Source organism: Cervus elaphus, chromosome 18 (genome assembly GCF_910594005.1).
Source record: "Cervus elaphus chromosome 18, mCerEla1.1, whole genome shotgun sequence".
Lineage (NCBI taxonomy): Eukaryota > Metazoa > Chordata > Mammalia > Artiodactyla > Cervidae > Cervus > Cervus elaphus.
This window is the reverse complement of record NC_057832.1, coordinates 10870719-10884787: the sequence shown is the minus strand read 5'-3', so window position 1 is coordinate 10884787 and position 14069 is coordinate 10870719.

The following is a 14069-nucleotide window of genomic DNA, read 5'->3' as shown; positions in this document are numbered from 1 at the left end:
TTTCAAGGCTAAAGGGATCCTGAGGTCATTGTAGCAACACGAAAGAGCTCCGTGGCCCAAAAATCAACTCGAGATGAGAGGTTAGTCCCTGGCTTCGACTCCAGAGGAATACCACCTTACCACAAGCACCTCAAGAGGAGGATTCTCTCAGCTCTAGGTATGTGAGAGGGACCCTGAGTTTGCCGCCTCAAGTGGAATGGACACCGCGATGCCCTGACTCGAAATAAGGCCGGATATCCCTGCAGTGAATTGAATGCAGGCTCGTCTTGCATTTCCCAAGACGAAAGGATGTCTGAATCCCCTGTGGAGACCTCAGAGAAAGATCTAGTTCCCCACCTCATCGCGACCGGAGGCCTCACATCCTTTGAAAACTCCAGAGGTACGCAGAGATCAGTGCCTCCAAAGGAGACGATGCCTGACTCCTCGTGAAACTTGATAGGAGTCCCAGGATTCCTGTGGCACATGGAAAGGGACCCTTGGTCTCCCGCCTCAGCTGGAGAGGCGTCCCAATTGCCCTGCCAAGCCTCGAGGAGAATCCCGAGTTGTCCCTCGCAACTAGGCAGGAGTCCTGACGTCGCTGAACAAACACGTGGGTGGAAGGGCCATCCCCGACGTAACTCGAGAATATACCCCAGGTTCCTGCCGCAACTCGAGAAAAACCATGAGACTTCCCCCTCGCCGCGAGATGAGGCCCGATTCCCCTGCACTGCATCCAGAGCAATTCCGTGTTGCACATCACACATGAAAGGAGCCTTGATTTCCTTGATGGCACTCCAGAGAAACCCCAAGAACACTGTTGCAAGGCTAGAGGGATCCTGAGGTTACTGTAGCAACACGAAAGAGCTCCATGGACAAAAAATCAACTCGAGATGAGAGGTTAGTCCCTGGCTTCGACTCCAGAGGAAAACAACCTTACCACAAGCACCTCAAGAGGAGGCTTCTCTCAGCTCTAGGTATGTGAGAGGGACCCTGAGTTTGCGGCCTCAAGTGGAATGGACACCGCGATGCCCTGACGCGAAATAAGGCCGGATATCCTTGCAGTGACTGGAATGCAGGCTCGTCTTGCATCTCCCAAGTTGAAAGGTTGTCTGAATCCCCTGTGGAGACCACAGAGAAAGACCTAGTTCCCCACCTCATCGCGACAAGAGGCCTCACATCCTTTGAAAACTTCAGAGATACACGGAGATCAGTGCCTCCAAAGGAGACGATGCCTGACTCCTCGTGAAACTTGATAGGAGTCCCAGGATTCCTGTGGCACGTGGAAAGGGACCCTTGGTCTCCCGCCTCATGTGGAGAGGCGTCCCAATTGCCCTGTCAAGCCTCGAAGAGAATCCCGAGTTGTCCCTCGCAACTAGGCAGGAGTCCTGACGTCGCTGAACAAACACGTGGGTGGAAGGGCCATCCCCGTCGTAACTCGAGAATATACCCCAGGTTCCCGCCGCAACTCGAGAAAAACCATGAGACTTCCCCCTCGCCACGAGATGAGGCCCGATTCCCCTGCACTGCGTGCAGAGCAATTCCCTGTTGCACATCACACATGAAAGGAGCCTTGATTTCCTTGATGGCACTCCAGAGAAACCCCAGGAACACTGTTTCAAGGCTAGAGGGATCCTGAGGTCACTGTAGCCACACGAAAGAGCTCCGTGGACCAAAAATCAACTCGAGATGAGAGGTTAGTCCCTGGCTTCGACTCCAGAGCAATACCACCTTACCACAAGCACCTCAAGAGGAGGCTTCTCTCTGCTCTAGGTATGTGAGAGGGACCCTGAGTTTGCGGCCTCAAGTGGAATGGACACCGCGATGCCCTGACTCGAAATAAGGCCGGATATCCCTGCAGTGACTTGAATGCAGGCTCGTCTTGCATCTCATAAGACGAAAGGATGTCTGAATCCCCTGTGGAGACTACAGAGAAAGACCTAGTTCCCCACCTCATGGCGACCGGAGGCCTCACATCCTTTGAAATCTCCAGAGGTACGCGGAGATCAGTGCCTCCAAAGGAGACGATGCCTGACTCCTCATGAAACTTGATAGGAGTCCCAGGATTCCTGTGGCACGTGGAAAGGGACCCGTGGTCTCCCGCCTCAGGTGGAGAGGCGTCCCAATTGCCCTGCCAAGCCTCGAGGAGAATCCCGAGTTGTCCCTCGCAACTAGGCAGGAGTCCTGACGTCGCTGAAGAAACACGTTGTTGGAAGGGCCATCCGCGTCGTAACTCGAGAATATACCCCAGGTTCCCGCCGCAACTCGAGAAAAACCATGAGACTTCCCCCTCGCCAAGAGATGAGGCCTGATTCCCCTGCACTGCTTGCAGAGCAATTCCGTGTTGCACATCACACATGAAAGGAGCCTTGATTTCCTTGATGGCACTCCAGAGAAACCCCAAGAACACCTTTTCAAGGCTAGAGGGATCCTGTGGTTACTGTAGCAACACGAAAGAGCTCCGTGGACCAAAAATCAACTCGAGATGAGAGGTTAGTCCCTGGCTTCGATTCCAGAGGAATACCACCTTACCACAAGCACCTCAAGAGGAGGCTTCTCTCAGCTCTAGGTCTGTGAGAAAGACCCTGATTTTGCGGCATCAAGTGGAATGGACACTGCGATGCCCTGACGCGAAATAAGGCTGGATATTCCTGCAGTGACTTGAATGCAGGCTCGTCTTGCATCTCCCAAGATGAAAGGATGTTTGAATCCCCTGTGGAGACCACAGAGAAAGACCTAGTTCCCCACTTCATGGCGACCGGAGGCCTCACATCCTTTGAAAACTCCAGAGGTACGCGGAGATCAGTGCCTCCAAAGGGGACGATGCCTGACTCTTCGTGAAACTTGATAGGAGTTCCAGGATTCCTGTGGCACGTGGAAAGGGACCCTTGTTCTCCCACCTCAGCTGGAGAGGCATCCCAATTGCCCTGCCAAGCCTCGAGGAGAATCCCGATTTGTCCCTCGACTCTAGGCAGGAGTCCTGACGTCGCTGAACAAACACGTGGGTGGAAGGGCCATCCCCGTCGTAACTCGAGAATATACCCCAGGTTCCCACCGCAACTCGAGAAAACTATGAGACTTCCACCTTGATGCAAAATGAGGCCCGATATCCGGCACTGCATGCAGAGCAATTCCGTGTTGCACATCACACATGAAAGTAGCCTTGATTTCCTTGGTGGCACTCCAGAGAAACCCCAAGAACACTGTTTCAAGGCTAGAGGGATCCTGATGTCACTGTAGCAACAAAAAAGAGCTCCGTGGACCAAAAATCAACTCGAGATGAGAGGTTAGTCCCTGGCTTCGACTCCAGAGGAATACCACCTTACCACAAGAACCTCAAGAGGAGGCTTCTCTCTGCTCTAGGTCTGTGAGAGGGACCGTCAGTTTTTGGCCTCAAGTGGAATGGACACCGCGATGCCCTGACTCGAAATAAGGCCGGATATCCCTGCAGTGACTTGAATGCAGGCTCGTCTTGCATCTCCCAAGACGAAAGGATGTCTGAATCCCCTGTGTAGACCACAGAGAAAGACCTAGTCCCCCACCTCATCTCGACCGGAGGCCTCACATCCTTTGAAAACTCCAGAGGTACGCGGAGATCAGTGCCTCCAAAGGAGACGATGCCTGACTCCTCGTGAAACTTGATAGGAGTCCCAGGATTCCTGTGGCACGTGGAAAGGGACCCGTGGTCTCCCGCCTCAGCTGGAGAGGCGTCCCAATTGCCCTGCCAAGCCTCGAGGAGAATCCCGAGTTGTCCCTCGCAACTAGGCAGGAGTCCTGCCGTCGCTAAACAAACACGTGTATGGAAGGGCCATCCCCGACGTAACTCGAGAATATACCCCAGGTTCCCGCCGCAACTCGCGAAAAACCATGAGACTTCCCCCTCGCCAAGAGATGAGACCTGAATCCCCTGCACTGCGTGCAGAGCAATTCCGTGTTGCACATCACACATGAAAGGAGCCTTGATTTCCTTGATGGCACTCCAGAGATACCCCAAGAACACTGTTTCAAGGAGAGAGGGATCCTGAGGTTGCTGTAGCAACACGAAAGAGCTCCGTGGACCAAAAATCAACTCGAGATGAGAGGTTAGTTCCTGGCTTCGACTCCAGAGGAATACCACCTTACCACAAGCACCTCAAGAGGAGGCTTCTCTCAGCTTTAGGTCTGTGAGAGGGACCCTGATTTTGCGGCCTCAAGTGGAATGGACACCGCAATGCCCTGACTCTAAATAAGGCCGGATATCCCTGCATTGACTTAAATGCAGGCTCGTCTTGCATCTCCCAAGACGAAAGGATGTCTGAATCCTCTGTGGAGACCACAGAGAAAGACCTAGTTCCCCACTTCATCGCGACCGGAGGCCTCACATCCTTTGAAAACTCCAGAGGTACGCGGAGATCAGTGCCTCCAAAGGAAACGATGCCTGACTCCTGATGAAACTTGATAGGAGTCCCAGGATTCCTGTGGCACGTGGAAAGGGACCCTTGGGTTCCCGCCTCAGCTGGAGAGGCGTCCCAATTGCCCTGCCAAGCCTCAAGGAGAATCCCGAATTGTCCCTTGCAACTAGGCAGGAGTCCTGACGTCGCTGAACAAACACGTGTGTGAAAGGGCCATTCCCGTTGTAACTCGAGAATATACCCCAGGTTCCCGCCGCAACACGAGAAAAACCATGAGATTTCCCCTCGCCGCGAGATGAGGCCCGATTCCCCTGCAATGCGTGCAGAGCAATTCCGTGTTGCACATCACACATGAAAGGAGCCTTGATTTCCTTGATGGCACTCCAGAGAAACCCCAAGAACACTGTTTCAAGGCTAGAGGGATCCTGAGGTCACTGTAGCAACACGAAAGAGCTCCGTGGACCAAAAATCAACTCGAGATGAGGGGTTAGTCCCTGGCATCGAATCCAGAAGAATACCACCTTACCACATGCACCTCAACAGGAGGCTTCTCTCAGCTCTAGGTATGTGAGAGGGACCCTGCGTTTGCAGCCTCAAGTAAAATGGACACCGCTATGCCCTGACTCGAAATAAGGACATATATCCCTGCAGTGACTAGAATGCAGGCTCGTCTTGCATCTGCCAAGACGAAAGGATGTCTGAATCCCCTGTGGAGACCACAGAGAAAGACCTAGTTCCCCACCTCTTTGCGATCGGAGGCCTCATATCCTTTGAAAACTCCAGAGGTACGCGGAGATCAGTGCCTCCAAAGGAGACGATGCCTGACTCCTCGTGAAACTTGATAGGAGTCCCAGGATTCTTGTGGCATGTGGAAAGGGACGCTTGGTCTCCCGCCTCAGCTGGAGAGGCGTCCCAATTGCCCTGCCAAGCCTCGAGGAGAATCCCGAGTTGTCCCTCGCAACAATGCAGGAGTCCTGACGTCACTGAACAAACACGTGGGTGGAAGGGCCATCCCCGTCGTAACTCGAGAATATACCCCAGGTTCCCGCCGCAACTCGAGAAAAACCATGAGACTTCCCCCTCGCCGCCAGATGAGGCCCGATTCCCCTGCAATGCGTACAGAGCAATTCCGTGTTGCACATCACACATGAAAGGAGCCTTGATTTCCTTGATGGCACTCCAGAGAAACCCCAAGAACACTGTTTCAAGGCTAGAGGGATCCTGAGGTCACTGTAGCAACACGAAAGAGCTCCATGGACCAAAAATCAACTAAGAGATGAGAGGTTAGTCCCTGGCTTCGACTCCAGAGGAATACCACCTTACCACAAGCACCTCAAGAGGAGGCTTCTCTCAGCTCTAGGTATGTGAGAGGGACCCTGAGTTTGCGGCCTCAAGTGGAATGGACACCGCGATGCCCTGACTCGAAATAATGCCGGATATCCCTGCAGTGACTTGAATGCAGGCTCGTCTTGCATCTCCCAAGACGAAAGGATGTCTGAATCCCCTGTGTAGACCACAGAGAAAGACCTAGTTCCCCACCTCATCTCGACCGGAGGCCTCACATCCTTTGAAAACTCCAGAGGTACGCGGAGATCAGTGCCTCCAAAGGAGACGATGCCTGACTCCTCGTGAAACTTGATAGGAGTCCCAGGATTCCTGTGGCACGTGGAAAGGGACCCGTGGTCTCCCGCCTCAGCTGGAGAGGCGTCCCAATTGCCCTGCCAAGCCTCGAGGAGAATCCCGAGTTGTCCCTCGCAACTAGGCAGGAGTCCTGCCGTCGCTAAACAAACACGTGTATGGAAGGGCCATCCCCGTCGTAACTCGAGAATATACCCCAGGTTCCCGCCGCAACTCGCGAAAAACCATGAGACTTCCCCCTCGCCAAGAGATGAGACCTGAATCCCCTGCACTGCGTGCAGAGCAATTCCGTGTTGCACATCACACATGAAAGGAGCCTTGATTTCCTTGATGGCACTCCAGAGATACCCCAAGAACACTGTTTCAAGGAGAGAGGGATCCTGAGGTTACTGTAGCAACACGAAAGAGCTCCGTGGACCAAAAATCAACTCGAGATGAGAGGTTAGTTCCTGGCTTCGACTCCAGAGGAATACCACCTTACCACAAGCACCTCAAGAGGAGGCTTCTCTCAGCTCTAGGTCTGTGAGAGGGACCCTAATTTTGCGGCCTCAAGTGGAATGGACACCGCAATGCCCTGACTCTAAATAAGGCCGGATATCCCTGCATTGACTTAAATGCAGGCTCGTCTTGCATCTCCCAAGACGAAAGGATGTCTGAATCCTCTGTGGAGACCACAGAGAAAGACCTAGTTCCCCACTTCATCGCGACCGGAGGCCTCACATCCTTTGAAAACTCCAGAGGTACGCGGAGATCAGTGCCTCCAAAGGAAACGATGCCTGACTCCTGATGAAACTTGATAGGAGTCCCAGGTTTCCTGTGGCACGTGGAAAGGGACCCTTGGGTTCCCGCCTCAGCTGGAGAGGCGTCCCAATTGCCCTGCCAAGCCTCAAGGAGAATCCCGAGTTGTCCCTTGCAACTAGGCAGGAGTCCTGACGTCGCTGAACAAACACGTGTGTGAAAGGGCCATCCCCGTCGTAACTTGAGAATATACCCCAGGTTCCCGCCGCAACACGAGAAAAACCATGAGATTTCCCCTCGCCGCGAGATGAGGCCCGATTCCCCTGCACTGCGTGCAGAGCAATTCCGTGTTGCACATCACACATGAAAGGAGCCTTGATTTCCTTGATGGCACTCCAGAGAAACCCCAAGAACACTGTTTCAAGGCTAGAGGGATCCTGAGGTCACTGTAGCAACACGAAAGAGCTCCGTGGACCAAAAATCAACTCGAGATGAGGGGTTAGTCCCTGGCATCGAATCCAGAAGAATACCACCTTAGCACATGCACCTCAACAGGAGGCTTCTCTCAGCTCTAGGTATGTGAGAGGGACCCTGCGTTTGCAGCCTCAAGTAAAATGGACACCGCTATGCCCTGACTCGAAATAAGGACATATATCCCTGCAGTGACTAGAATGCAGGCTCGTCTTGCATCTGCCAAGACGAAAGGATGTCTGAATCCCCTGTGGAGACCACAGAGAAAGACCTAGTTCCCCACATCTTTGCGACCGGAGGCCTCATATCCTTTGAAAACTCCAGAGGTACGCGGAGATCAGTGCCTCCAAAGGAGACGATGCCTGACTCCTCGTGAAACTTGATAGGAGTCCCAGGATTCTTGTGGCATGTGGAAAGGGACCCTTGGTCTCCCGCCTCAGCTGGAGAGGCGTCCCAATTGCCCTGCCAAGCCTCGAGGAGAATCCCGAGTTGTCCCTCGCAACAATGCAGGAGTCCTGACGTCACTGAACAAACACGTGGGTGGAAGGGCCATCCCCGTCGTAACTCGAGAATATACCCCAGGTTCCCGCCGCAACTCGAGAAAAACCATGAGACTTCCCCCTCGCCGCCAGATGAGGCCCGATTCCCCTGCAATGCGTACAGAGCAATTCCGTGTTGCACATCACACATGAAAGGAGCCTTGATTTCCTTGATGGCACTCCAGAGAAACCCCAAGAACACTGTCTCAAGGCTAGAGGGATCCTGAGGTCACTGTAGCAACACGAAAGAGCTCCATGGACCAAAAATCAACTCGAGATGAGAGGTTAGTCCCTGGCTTCGACTCCAGAGGAATACCACCTTACCACAAGCACCTCAAGAGGAGGCTTCTCTCAGCTCTAGGTATGTGAGAGGGACCCTGAGTTTGCGGCCTCAAGTGGAATGGACACTGCGATGCCCTGACTCGAAATAATGCCGGATATCCCTCCAGTGACTTGAATGCAGGCTCGTCTTGCATCTCCCAAGACGAAAGGATGTCTGAATCCCCTGTGTAGACCACAGAGAAAGACCTAGTTCCCCACCTCACCGCGACCGGAGGCCTCACATTCTTTGAAAACTCCAGAGGTACGCGGAGATCAGTGCCTCCAAAGGAGACGATGCCTGACTCCTCGTGAAACTTGATTGGAGTCCCAGGATTCCTGTGGCACGTGGAAAGGGACACTTGGTATCCCGCCTCAGCTGGAGAGGCATCCCAATTGCCCTGCCACGCCTCGAGGAGAATCCCGAGTTGTCCCTCGCAACTAGGCAGGAGTCCTGCTGTCGCTGAACAAACACGTGGGTGGAAGGGCCATCCCCGTCGTAACTCGAGAATATACCCCAGGTTCCTGCCGCAACTCGAGAAAAACCATGAGACTTCCCCCTCGACGCAAAATGAGGCCCGATTCCCCTGCACTGCATGCAGAGCAATTCCGTGTTGCACATCACACATGAAAGGAACCTTGACTTCCTTGATGGCACTCCCGAGAAACCCCAAGAACACTGTTTCAAGGCTAGAGGGATCCTGAGGTCACTGTAGCCACACGAAAGAGGTCCGTGGACCAAAAATCAACTCGAGATGAGAGGTTAGTCCCTGGCTTTGACTCCAGAGGAATACCACCTTACCACAAGCACCTCAAGAGGAGGCTTCTCTCAGCTCTAGGTATGTGAGAGGGACCCTGAGTTTGCAGCCTCAAGTAAAATGGACACCGCTATGCCCTGACTCGAAATAAGGAAATATATCCCTGCAGTGACTAGAATGCAGGCTCGTCTTGCATCTGCCAAGACGAAAGGATGTCTGAATCCCCTGTGGAGACCACAGAGAAAGACCTAGTTCCCCACCTCATTGCGACCGGAGGCCTCATATCCTTTGAAAACTCCAGAGGTACGCGGAGATCAGTGCCTCCAAAGGAGAGGATGCCTGACTCCTCGTGAAACTTGATAGGAGTCCTAGGATTCTTGTGGCATTTGGAAAGGGACCCTTGGTCTCCCGCCTCAGCTGGAGAGGCGTCCCAATTGCCCTGCCAAGCCTCGAGGAGAATCGCGAGTTGTCCCTCGTAACAATGCAGGAGTCCTGACGTCACTGAACAAACACGTGGGTGGAAGGGCCATCCCCGTCGTAACTCGAGAATATACCCCAGGTTCCCGCCGCAACTCGAGAAAAACCATGAGACTTCCCCCTCGCCGCCAGATGAGGCCCGATTCCCCTGCAATGCGTGCAGAGCAATTCCGTGTTGCACATCACACATGAAAGGAGCCTTGATTTCCTTGATGGCACTCCAGAGAAACCCCAAGAACACTGTTTCAAGGCTAGAGGGATCCTGAGGTCACTGTAGCAAAACGAAAGAGCTCCATGGACCAAAAATCAACTCGAGATGAGAGGTTAGTCCCTGGCTTCGACTCCAGAGGAATACCACCTTACCACAAGCACCTCAAGAGGAGGCTTCTCTCAGCTCTAGGTATGTGAGAGGGACCCTGAGTTTGCGGCCTCAAGTGGAATGGACACTGCGATGCCCTGACTCGAAATAAGGCCGGATATCCCTCCAGTGACTTGAATGCAGGCTCGTCTTGCATCTCCCAAGACGAAAGGATGTCTGAATCCTCTGTGGAGACCACAGAGAAAGACCTAGTTCCCCACCTCATCGCGACCGGAGGCCTCACATTCTTTGAAAACTCCAGAGGTACGCGGAGATCAGTGCCTCCAAAGGAGACGATGCCTGACTCCTCATGAAACTTGATAGGAGTCCCAGGATTCCTGTGGCACGTGGAAAGGGACACTTGGTATCCCGCCTCAGCTGGAGAGGCATCCCAATTGCCCTGCCACGCCTCGAGGAGAATCCCGAGTTGTCCCTCGCAACTAGGCAGGAGTCCTGCCGTCGCTGAGCAAACACTTGGGTGGAAGGGCCATCCCCGTCGTAACTCGAGAATATACCCCAGGTTCCCGCCGCAACTCGAGAAAAACCGTGAGACTTCCCCCTCGCCGCGAGATGAGGCCCGATTCCCCTGCACTGCGTGCAGAGCAATTCCGTGTTGCACATCACACATGAAAGGAGCCTTGATTTCCTTGATGGCACTCCAGAGAAACCCCAAGAACACTGTTTCAAGGCTAGAGGGATCCTGAGGTCACTGTAGCCACACGAAAGAGCTCCGTGGACCAATAATCAACTCGAGATGAGAGGTTAGTCCCTGGCTTCGACTCCAGAGGAATACCACCTTACTGCAAGCACCTCAAGAGGAGGCTTCTCTCAGCTCTAGGTATGTGAGAGGGACCCTGAGTTTGCGGCCTCAACTGGAATGGACACCGCGATGCCCTGACTCGAAATAAGGCCGGATATCCCTGCAGTGACTTGAATGCAGGCTCGTCTTGCATCTCCCAAGAAGAAAGGTTGTCTGAATCCCCTGTGGAGACCACAGAGAAAGACCTAGTTCCCCACCTCATCGCGAGCGGAGGCCTCACATCCTTTGAAAACTCCAGAGGTACGCGGAGATCAGTGCCTCCAAAGGAGACGATGCCTGACTCCTCATGAAACTTGATAGGAGTCCCAGGATTCCTGTGGCTCGTGGAAAGGGACCCTTGGTCTCCCGCGTCAGCTGGAGAGGCGTCCCAATTGCCCTGCCAAGCCTCGAGGAGAATCCCGAGTTGTCCCTCGCAACTAGGCAGGAGTCCTGACGTCGCTGAATAAACACGTGTGTGGAAGGGCCATCCCCGTCGTAACTCGAGAATATACCCCAGGTTCCCGCCGCAACTCGCGAAAAATCATGAGACTTTCCCCTCGCCGCGAGATGAGGCCCGATTCCCCTGCACTGCGTGCAGAGCAATTCCGTGTTGCACATCAAACATGAAAGGAGCCTTGATTTCCTTGATGGCACTCCAGAGAAACCCCAAGAACACTGTTTCAAGGCTAGAGGGATCCTGAGGTCACTGTAGCAACACGAAAGAGCTCCGTGGACCAAAAATCAACTCGAGATGAGAGGTTATTCCCTGGCTTCCACTCCAGAGGAATACCACCTTACCACAAGGCCTCAAGAGGACGCTTCTCTAAGCTCTAGGTATGTGAGAGGGACCCTGAGTTTGCCGCCTCAAGTGGAATGGACACTGCGATGCCCTGACGCGAAATAAGGCCGGAGATCCCTGCAGTGACTTGAATGCAGGCTCGTCTTGCATCTCCCAAGACGAAAGGATGTCTGAATCCCCTGTGGAGACCACAGAGAAAGACCTAGTTTCCCACCTCATCGCGACCGGAGGCCTCACATCCTTTGAAAACTCCAGAGGTACGCGGAGATCAGTGCCTCCAAAGGAGACGATGCCTGACTCCTCGTGAAACTTGATAGGAGTCCCAGGATTCCTGTGGCACGTGGAAAGCGACACTTGGTCTCCCGCCTCAGCTGGAGAGGCGTCCCAATTGCCCTGCCAAGCCTCGAGGAGAATCCCGAATTGTCCCTCGCAACTAGGCAGGAGTCCTGACGTCGCTGAACAAACACGTGGCTGGAAGGGCCATCTCTGTCGTAACTCGAGAATATACCCCAGGTTCCCGCCGCAACTCGAGAAAAACCATGAGACTTCCCCCTCGCCGCGAGATGAGGCCCGATTCCCCTGCACTGCGTGCAGAGCAATTCCGTGTTGCACATCACACATGAAAGGAGCCTTGATTTCCTTGATGGCGCTCCAGAAAAACCCCAAGAACACTGTTTCAAGGCTAAAGGGATCCTGAGGTCATTGTAGCAACACGAAAGAGCTCCGTGGCCCAAAAATCAACTCGAGATGAGAGGTTAGTCCCTGGCTTCGACTCCAGAGGAATACCACCTTACCACAAGCACCTCAAGAGGAGGCTTCTCTCAGCTCTAGGTATGTGAGAGGGACCCTGAGTTTGCCGCCTCAAGTGGAATGGACACCGCGATGCCCTGACTCGAAATAAGGCCGGATATCCCTGCAGTGACTTGAATGCAGGCTCGTCTTGCATTTCCCAAAACGAAAGGATGTCTGAATCCCCTGTGGAGACCTCAGAGAAAGATCTAGTTCCCCACCTCATCGCGACCGGAGGCCTCACATCCTTTGAAAACTCCAGAGGTACGCAGAGATCAGTGCCTCCAAAGGAGACGATGCCTGACTCCTCATGAAAATTGATAGGAGTCCCAGGATTCCTGTGGCACGTGGAAAGGGACACTTGGTCTCCCGCCTCAGCTGGAGAGGCGTCCCAATTGCCCTGCCAAGCCTCGAGGAGAATCCCGAATTGTCCCTCGCAACTAGGCAGGAGTCCTGACGTCGCTGAACAAACACGTGGGTGGAAGGGCCATCCCCGTCGTAACTCGAGAATATACCCCAGGTTCCCGACGCAACTCGAGAAAAACCATGAGACTTCCCCCTCGCCGCGAGATGAGGCCCGATTCCCCTGCACTGCATGCAGAGCAATTCCGTCTTGCACCACACATGAAAGGAGCCTTGATTTCCTTGATGGCACTCCAGAGAAACCCCAAGAACACTGTTTCAAGGCTAGAGGGATCCTGAGGTCACTGTAGCCACACGAAAGAGGTCCGTGGACCAAAAATCAACTCGAGATGAGAGGTTAGTCCCTGGCTTTGACTCCAGAGGAATACCACCTTACCACAAGCACCTCAAGAGGAGGCTTCTCTCAGCTCTAGGTATGTGAGAGGAACCCTGAGTTTGCAGCCTCAAGTAAAATGGACACCGCTATGCCCTGACTCGAAATAAGGACATATATCCCTGCAGTGACTAGAATGCAGGCTCGTCTTGCATCTGCCAAGACGAAAGGATGTCTGAATCCCCTGTGGAGACCACAGAGAAAGACCTAGTTCCCCACCTCATTCCGACCGGAGGCCTCATATCCTTTGAAAACTCCAGAGGTACGCGGAGATCAGTGCCTCCAAAGGAGAGGATGCCTGACTCCTCGTGAAACTTGATAGGAGTCCTAGGATTCTTGTGGCATGTGGAAAGGGACCCTTGGTCTCCCGCCTCAGCTGGAGAGGCGTCCCAATTGCCCTGCCAAGCCTCGAGGAGAATCGCGAGTTGTCCCTCGTAACAATGCAGGAGTCCTGACGTCACTGAACAAACACGTGTGTGGAAGGGCCATCCCCGTCGTAACTCGAGAATATACCCCAGGTTCCCGCCGCAACTCGAGAAAAACCATGAGACTTCTCCCTCGCCGCCAGATGAGGCCCGATTCCCCTGCAATGCGTGCAGAGCAATTCCGTGTTGCACATCACACATGAAAGGAGCCTTGATTTCCTTGATGGCACTCCAGAGAAACCCCAAGAACACTGTTTCAAGGCTAGAGGGATCCTGAGGTCACTGTAGCAACACGAAAGAGCTCCATGGACCAAAAATCAACTCGAGATGAGAGGTTAGTCCCTGGCTTCGACTCCAGAGGAATACCACCTTACCACAAGCACCTCAAGAGGAGGCTTCTCTCAGCTCTAGGTATGTGAGAGGGACCCTGAGTTTGCGGCCTCAAGTGGAATGGACACTGCGATGCCCTGACTCGAAATAAGGCCGGATATCCCTCCAGTGACTTGAATGCAGGCTCGTCTTGCATCTCCCAAGACGAAAGGATGTCTGAATCCCCTGTGGAGACCACAGAGAAAGACCTAGTTCCCCACCTCATCGTGACCGGAGGCCTCACATCCTTTGAAAACTCCAGAGGTACGCGGAGATCAGTGCCTCCAAAGGAGACGATGCCTGACATCTCATGAAACTTGATACGAGTCCCAGGATTCCTGTGGCTCGTGGAAAGGGACCCTTGGTCTCCCGCGTCAGCTGGAGAGGCGTCCCAATTGCCCTGCCAAGCCTCGAGGAGAATCCCGAGT